This window comes from Hibiscus syriacus, unplaced genomic scaffold (genome assembly GCF_006381635.1).
Source record: "Hibiscus syriacus cultivar Baekdansim isolate YM2019G1 unplaced genomic scaffold, ASM638163v2 tig00110893_pilon, whole genome shotgun sequence".
NCBI classification, from domain to species: Eukaryota; Viridiplantae; Streptophyta; class Magnoliopsida; order Malvales; family Malvaceae; genus Hibiscus; species Hibiscus syriacus.
The window spans coordinates 8828821-8837562 of NW_024062901.1; the positions used below are offsets into that span (position 1 = coordinate 8828821).

General features: G+C 33.6%; 1 pseudogene; it reads right to left on the reverse strand.

The window, feature by feature from the left end:
- Positions 1-810: 810 nt before the first annotated feature.
- Positions 811-5488, reverse strand: LOC120145512 (annotated as a pseudogene).
- Positions 5489-8742: the final 3254 nt, after the last annotated feature.

Consider the following 8742-nt stretch of genomic DNA (forward strand, 5'->3'; position numbering starts at 1 on the left):
TGCAACAACCCTCGTCTTTCTCCACTTAGTTCCTCTCTTCGTTGGTCATCTATTAAACCTAGATAAAAGGGGAGCAGTCAAGTAAATATTTGGATGAGTTCTTGTTTCTATTTTCCCTCAACCATACATGGAAATAGAGAAATTCGAATAAGTAAATTCGAATTTCTCTATTTCCATGTGTGGTTGATAAAACCGAGATGAAATGAATATATCACAAATAAGTACATAAATATATCTTTTTCTTCATTTAAGTATCTAAAATATTCTTTTTGTCAAAATAAGTATCTAAACTTATTTTTTATTTATCAAAATAGGTACTTAAAATATTTTTTGGTCAAAATAAGTACCTTAAGTATTTGATTTTTTTTCATCTAATTACCTAAAATATTTTTTAATTAATGCCGCATGTCAATTTTTTTAAAACTTAGATGAAAAAAAGTTGAATACTTTAGGTACCTATTTTAACCAACAAAATAAGTTGAAGTACTTATTTTGACAAAAAAAAAGTACCTTGAGTATTTAGATGAAAAAAAGTACACGTTAGGTTCTTATTTATAATATAAACCTTTTTAGAATTTTAAAATTAATGGAATTACACCTTAATCCCAAATTTTTATAGTTTAATTACATGTTAAGATATTTGAATTTTAAAATTAATAAATTTAAACATTTAATCTTTTAATTTTTATGATTTAATTATTTTTAAGATCCTATAAAAATAATTAACAGTATTAGGCAAGAGAAAAGTTGTGAAACAAGAACTGAAAGCAGAATATACCATTCCAGTACCACATATTTAAGTGAACAATTCACCCCCAAGTTTCCCACAATTACATTCTTATACCCCTTCCTTATCAACATATAAACCTTAATTCCCATCTTCACTTTTCCTCACCTCCTACATCACACATTTCAATCATCTCCAGTTTTTTTTTTTCATATCAGAACAAGAAAATATACCCACTTATACCTTGCTACATATTCCACAAGAATTAAAAACAAAAATAAAAAAAGGTTCATAAAACCGAGATGAAATGAATGTTCTGAACATTTCACTGATGATTTACCTTGGCTCCGGACGGGCTGGAAATGACTGAGCTTGTCGAAGCTTCCGTCGTGGAGGGTTGCCGAAGAACATGGTCTGGGATCGCGTCACCATGTCTGTCATTGTAGGGGTCTGGTAAGCTTGAACGAGACTTGTACTGTCGGTTGAATCACCTCTCGCGGTTGCTCTCTGCCAGGAATGTGAGCTCAAACCCGATAACACATAAGCCCTACCAGATGACTCGTAAACTCGACGGTTCACCATCCTTTCTTGCATCTCCTTTAGCTCTGCAGATAGCACAACACATAATCTGTCTCCGGCCCGAGCAGAATCAGTTTCTGATAAAGCCCTGCGGCAACTCTCTAGCAGAGAGACAGCGGTAGTTAGATCACCATGTTCAGCAGCAGCCCTAGCCTCGGCCATAGCCTCTGCGGCGCGGAGCCTGTTTCTTTCCCGGTCTACTTCCATTGACACTACTGTTTGTCCAGTTATTGTTGGCCTCTGGATCTTTACTTCATTTGCTTCTTCCATAGACACCATTTCTTTCGATATGGGGTCTTGGTAATACATCGAACCTTGAGCAATGACATCTCATCAATGGATTCGTCAACTGGAATATGGACTGTCACCAGAAAATCTCTTTCTTCTTCAGCATACAAGTCTCCCGCATCAATAGAACCCGTTTTGGCATCAGCTGAGACGCTAGTTCGATAACTCCCTGCCTTTATCGAATTAATTACCACATCTGGGTAAGTGCACTCAACTTTAACACATGCCTCCTGCACTACCACACTTAGAAGCCCTCCAATGCATTGAGCAAACGCATCTTGGATCACACCTTCAGCTTCAATGAAAGAAAATGTACCCCCGGATATCTCAGAAATTGAATGCATTGAAGCAGCATCGTGATCAGCACCAAACCCAAACGCATGCACAGGGATTCGGGGACCTGCAGGGAGAAGTAATTTGTAATCTGTCCGGGAATGTGCTCCGCCAGGACTTACGACGGTGTAAGTATCCTGCCCATCCGATAACAGTATAATGCTTCCAACTGGATTCTTCCACTTTTGATCTACTATTACCTTGGCAGCTTTCCTAAGCCCTTCAGCAATATTTGTCCCACCATTTGAAGTAAGAGAGTTAACAGCCTGCAATGCTTCCTGCCGGCCTGTTTCAGTCATACGGCGAAGAGGAAAGAGGCGACGGGCTGTGGAGGAGAATGCTATAACGAAAGCCGGTCAGAGGACCCAAGATGCTGTATAACGAACCCCATAGCCCGTTTCAGTAATGCAAGCTTGGTCCCCGCCATGCTGCCACTAACATCAAGAACAGTTACAAGGTCAACCGGGGCACGAGAACTTTGAGTTGAAGGGGATAATATAGTTTGATTTCTACTATTATCCCTCCACTTGTACAGGGAGCCTTGAGATGGATTAATATCGCAAAATTATTACGACTGGTTGCTCTTGGAATGGCCGACACTTCAGGATATGTTTTAACTTCAATTGTGCCACTAGAGTTATTCTTAGTAGCATCACTGGCAAAGACATTTTCCTCAGTTGTCTCGAGCTGTTGATTGAGGACTTCATCATCATCGAATGTTTCAGGTTCAGAGTGATGAAAGAGTGGAGCAATCTGCCTAGTTGGATCTAACCGAAGGGAATGCATCTGCCGTATCGCAGTAATCCACGCATCATCTCGTGGCCAATCTCCTGGGTTGATTCTAGACCTTCCATTGGGAAGATCTGAAGTGGGGCTCTGACAGGGTATGTCCTTCCATTTCGCTCTACAAATGGGGCAAATCTGATTACCATGTTTTACATTAGAAGTTATACAGTGGAAATGGAAAGAATGGGAGCATTCTGCGGTGAAAGTCGCATGACCTTGGCTTGGTTTTATTGCCTTCAGGCATATAGAACAGGTTCTCTGCAGTTTCGAATGACAAGCAGATGAGAATACGTGGCAAACAGGTCCTAAATACAATTCAGTAGCTCGAAAAAACGACAGATAAACTTTAGCATGCACCCACAACACCCGTCACCAATCTAAACGCCAAGGAAGCTAGAAAAAGTGGTAACAAATTGCAAGAGAAGATTACACTTCATAACATTTATTTCACCATAATGCATGTTAATTCCAGAAGTCGGATTAACAACCAAAAACAAAAGAATAGCCAAAGATAAAATAATGGTTCACGTGAGACAATCACAGCAGCAGCAAGCAAGCAATATATCAGAAAATCAAGTATCTCAAGTACTGGATTTAGAGAGAAGAAAGGACGAAAGAGAGCATGCTGCAATTCGAAAGCATCAAAGTTGGCAGACGTTTTCTAGTTTAAACAGAAATTTAATTTCTCAAATTTGGTTTAAATCCATATCCAACTCAGCTCCAAACTATCATCTAACAACAGTATCACCATTGTGTGTTTCGGAAAAAATCGCAAAATTTTCAAAGGTCATTATAGTGCACATCATCAACACTTTCTGTCATCATACAGCTCTATTATTGAGATTGGAGCATGATAAGAAGAAATAGAAAGCAAACTATCCACATGATATGCAGTGAAATTTCTATGGAACTTAATATAAAACCAAAATAGTAGGTCAATGGTAAATAGTCAAAGGTTGTAAAGGCAAATTCAACGAAAACAAAAGGGTTGTCTTGTGAGAAATATGACATTAACGAATTACTTTCTTTCTTATTGAGCTCAAATAATATACTAAGGCAATATATATATATATATATATATATATATATATATATAATAACCTAACCAATGCTTACAGGTACAGTTAAGCAAACTCAATAATCCCCTGAAACTAATGATGACCCTTTCAACAAAATAACCAAAAAAGAAAAACGCAAAGTTCATCAAAAGATGTGGAAATGATAGGTCTAGCCCCCCAATATTTTCACTTTTAATTTTTTAATTTTCCCATTAGTCCTTTATTCATGCTGAAGCTTAACAAATCAAAAAGCTCAGAATTGAATCAAAGAACAGCCTTTCAAAAATGAACATGAAAAGGAGAGACAAACATTTGTGTGGAGTAGTGCAGTTATGATGCGCAGACAAATCACTTTCCCATCAAGGTGAAGGAGAAAGAAAAAGAAAAAGAAAAAGAGAGAGTACAGCTTACAGTAGGGTATTGTATTCCATTTTCTAATAAGCCAAAGGGCAATGGTCCTCAAAGGGACTAGTCCCCTTCACCCCACATGGCCTCCTTATGGACCCATGGGAGAGTTGAAAATAACAAGTCAACAAATACACATCTTCAGAAATTTCAGAATCTTCACACCATAACACACTACCCCTTCCCTACCAAACCTATCCTACATGATAACAAGCTTGAAAGTGGAAACCAACCATTTTACGGACTCTTGTTTAAATAAAAATAAATGACTGAGATTGAAATTAACAGTAATAAATGGGTAGTTATTCAATAGAAAAAAAAACAAGTTAATCTCAATCTTTTATTTTCACTCGATCCTAAATCCACGAAAAACTAAAAAAAGTTATATATATATATATATATATGAAAAATCAAGCATGTGCAGTCTGTAAAAGTAAATTGAAAGTTAGCAACATATATAGTAGTTGTTAATGGTGGACAGTAACATCCATAATTCATCATACACTGAATCCCCATTATTCAAAGATCAAGATTACAATTGAGAATAGGAATAATTTTATATTTTAAAAAATGAATAAAAAACCTTTCAAATAAATCCCACTACCATGGATTAGAAAAGAAGTGAAATGATTAAGTTAGTGACGAAAATCAAATAATCTAGTCACTAACAACCAAAATCTCCTCTAAGATCCATCCAGGGGAAAAAGCATTAACACAAGTGCAGAAACTGCAAATAATTAATTTTTCCTTCAAAAAAAAAATTCAAAACTAACAACAAAACCAACTTCAGAAAATGGAGAAAAAGTAACTTTATCTTGATTCTGAAGTAAAAATGAAGTGAATTTGGTAAGAAAACGGAAAAACATGCAAACCTTGGAAGATTTTGGGCTGGATTTGGACAGCCGGAGCCCGGAAGAGGAAGGGGTCGGAGTTGTAGGGCGGCGTTCGTTTTCTGAAGGAGAAACTGGAGATAGAGAAGCAGCTTTAGCAATAGATGCTGATGAAGATGATGGTGTTGAGTCTTCAAGCTTTTGATGAGGTACATATAAACACATGTTCATACCAATAGCCAGCTTAGCTTTCCTCCATTTACTTCCCATGATAACGATTAAAAACCGAAAAGAAGGAATTGGGTTTTGTTTTGTTTTGTTTTTTTTCAGGTTCAAGATCAATCCTTTGCAATAAAAGCCATCTTTTTTGTCTTCAAGGCTGATGGAAAACCAGATAAATGGTTAAGCAAAGGCACCATTTTTTGGCTGAATTGCAAGAAGGAACATAAAAGAAGGATAATAGAGATGGTGGGGGTGGTGAGAGAGAGAGAGAGAGAAAAGGACGATAAAATGATGTATTTAAGTTTTAATATATTAATTATTTTAAGTGGTCAAAAAATTGAAATAACCGGTCATTTTCTGAGCTTTATTAAATCTATGCTTGAAAACAGAAGTGGTGTTATGAATCATCTAATTCAAAAGAATACTGCTTTGTCTTTGGTTGGAATCAACATTCAAGAAAGATGATTAGTCATACACTCAATATCAACGCAAATGCTCAGCATCACCACCAATAAGTACTATTTTACCGTTAAAATAAGTGTGTTTTGACTTTTGACCATTGGTATAAATGAATAAATAAAGTTATTTTTTTAATCATTCCTAACATTTATTTATTAAATTAAATTAAATAAACGAGTATGAATAAAATATATGTTCATTAATAAATGAATAAATATGAACAAAGATATGTTTGGTTCATTTATGTCCATGAACAAACTTATTTGAAAACTTGTTTATAAGCTTGTTTCCCGGTTCTCCTTTTTATTTTATTTTTTGTATTTTAAATATTGGTGAATATAGAGATTAAATTGAACATAGAGTGAATTTTGGAGTTCAAACTGTGAAGCCTAGGGAGCTTAAAGACTAGTGATGCGATTTCACTATTTTTGAACTTATAAAGGAATATGTTCATGAACACTAAATGAATATATTCAAGAATGCTAAATCAATATTGAACACTAAACGAACATCTAACAAACATGTTCACGAACAATAAATAAACGAAAATTTAAACGAACATGAACCTAATATAAACACTTTCAAAAATAAAATAAACTCATTATTCGTTCAAGTTCGATTCATTCACTCCATAGTTTTTACAGATATAATCTTTTATAATTGGAAATCTCAATCCAACACTTATTTTTAACTGAAAACTATTCTGTAAAATTACTGTAATTGTGCGATCTTAATTCCTGTTAGAAAACATAAACTTTATTTTTCTCATGTTATGATCCTATTCAAAACATAAAAGTTCAAATACTAGTTATGTAATATCTTAAATCGGTCGAACTCAAATCTAAATGATTCAAATGTCATATGAATGTCTAACCATTTTTAAAGTATTTTTTTATTGAACATAAAATATAATTGTCATATCAAAATAAATAAGTATAATTTATGTTATACAAAATACAAAATTTTAATTTTACAAACCAAATAATTATAATAAGCACAATAAAAATAGTTACATACTCAGATATGGAATAATGTCAATGATTATACATATCCACCACATATATCAATAATGTACTTTATATAAAGAAATAGTCAAAATTTTGTACTCCTCAAATCCACATCTAAAAACTTACAAATAAAAATATTTCAAATGTTGAGCTAATGCGCTTAGTTCCACACAATAATAACTTTACTATATAGTATATGCATTTCAAAAAGTAAACATGCCATCAAGTATAATCAGGAAAGAAAGATCACCAATACAATATAAATCAACATACACACATGTAAGTAGGATGGGCATGGGTCGGGTTTTTGGTCCATCCGACCCGACCCCACCGGAGAATAAGGAGTCCTCCACCCGAGACCCGACCCGATCAAAACAAGTTTTCACCTGACCCGAAATAATAAAAAAATATTTTTATTCAATAAAAATAGTGACTTAATTGAAAAAAATAATATATAGAGGGGTATTATTGTAATTATTCTTAAATATATAAGGTAAAATTATATATTTTTTCGGGTCAGGTTTTTTCACCCTAAACCCAAACCCAAACCCGACCCGACTCGAACACCACATTCAAAAGAAATAAAATCCGACCCGACCTGACCCGAACCTGATTTTTTTTAAAAACCCGACCCGATCGAGTCGGGTTCGGGTCTCATGCCCATCCCTATATGTAAGTATCGAGATGAGGTTTGATGCCTCATAAACTCATAACCACACATAACTCTAGCCTATCATAACATCATATACTTTGGATGAGACCTATATCACTCTAGCTTATCATAACATCAAGTATTTTGAATAAGACTTAGATCGCTCTAGCATTAAGTACATACATTCATTGGCCCCATAAATGTCAAATATCTCGGGTGATGCTTAGATTACCATAATATCAATAATATACATCCGACTAACCTATAGCTAATTTACTTTGTATGCCACGGCATAAATATTAAAAAAATATAAATAACTCACCATTAGCATTAGTGCTATAGACATATTGTATGGACATGTTATTTTGATTATTAAATTTTATTATTATCTTATGTGTGCAATTTTATTGTAATATCCTTGAATACTATTGTTAGTTGTTCTAAATATCCCTAATAAATTATTATTGTGGGAACAATAATAAAATAAGATTGGTATGAAATTTAATAGATATTCATTAGATGAATACGTGAATGAGATTCAAATCAAATTCATATGTTTTTGTTGAGAATATATATTGGACTCACTAGTTTTGAGATTAATACATGGATTAAAGTTTATATTAATTTCAAAACAGTTTTGTCATTAAATCATTGGACGTGAAATTACTACAGTTCTCAACATGATGATTATTACGTTTTGACATAATCAAACATTGTCTTTAATCGGATAATTATAAAGGTTATGGTAGAACATGACATGAAACATGTAGTGAGATGTGAGTGATCAAGGTGGAATTTATCCCTCTTACCATAAGAGAGATATCTTACTGCCAATCGATGCTTGAGAGTGAAAAATGCATGGCCGTGAGTTGATATAGATCAATATCATTTATTTAATCAGTTCAAGTGGGTATCGAGAAATTGAAGATAGAGTGATATAAGGTTGACATTTTCCATGTATTATATTCTATCATGACATCGCGATATAAAATGATTATGGCATAAACTGTATTGAGGTTGTTTCGGATCATGAGTTTTTCATTTAACTTGGGTAGTCATAATGTCTTGCTAGAGGTCACCCATGACTTGTATGATCAAATGTGATTTTATATAGGGTCGCACACTTAGAATGGATAAGAAAGATCGTGATTATTACTATAAATGATAATCTAATATAATGAGATTATTTAAAATTATATTATAAGATATTATGAATTTAAATAAATTAACTTCGTATTCTTTAAATAGAACATTTCATTTATTATTATTTTTTGATTCGATTTAGAAATAACATTACATAAATAATATAGTTAAATAAAATTAGGATTTGAATGATTTTGAATTTTTTATCAGATATGAAATATGTTATTATTATTTATTTAAAAGTGTTTAGATA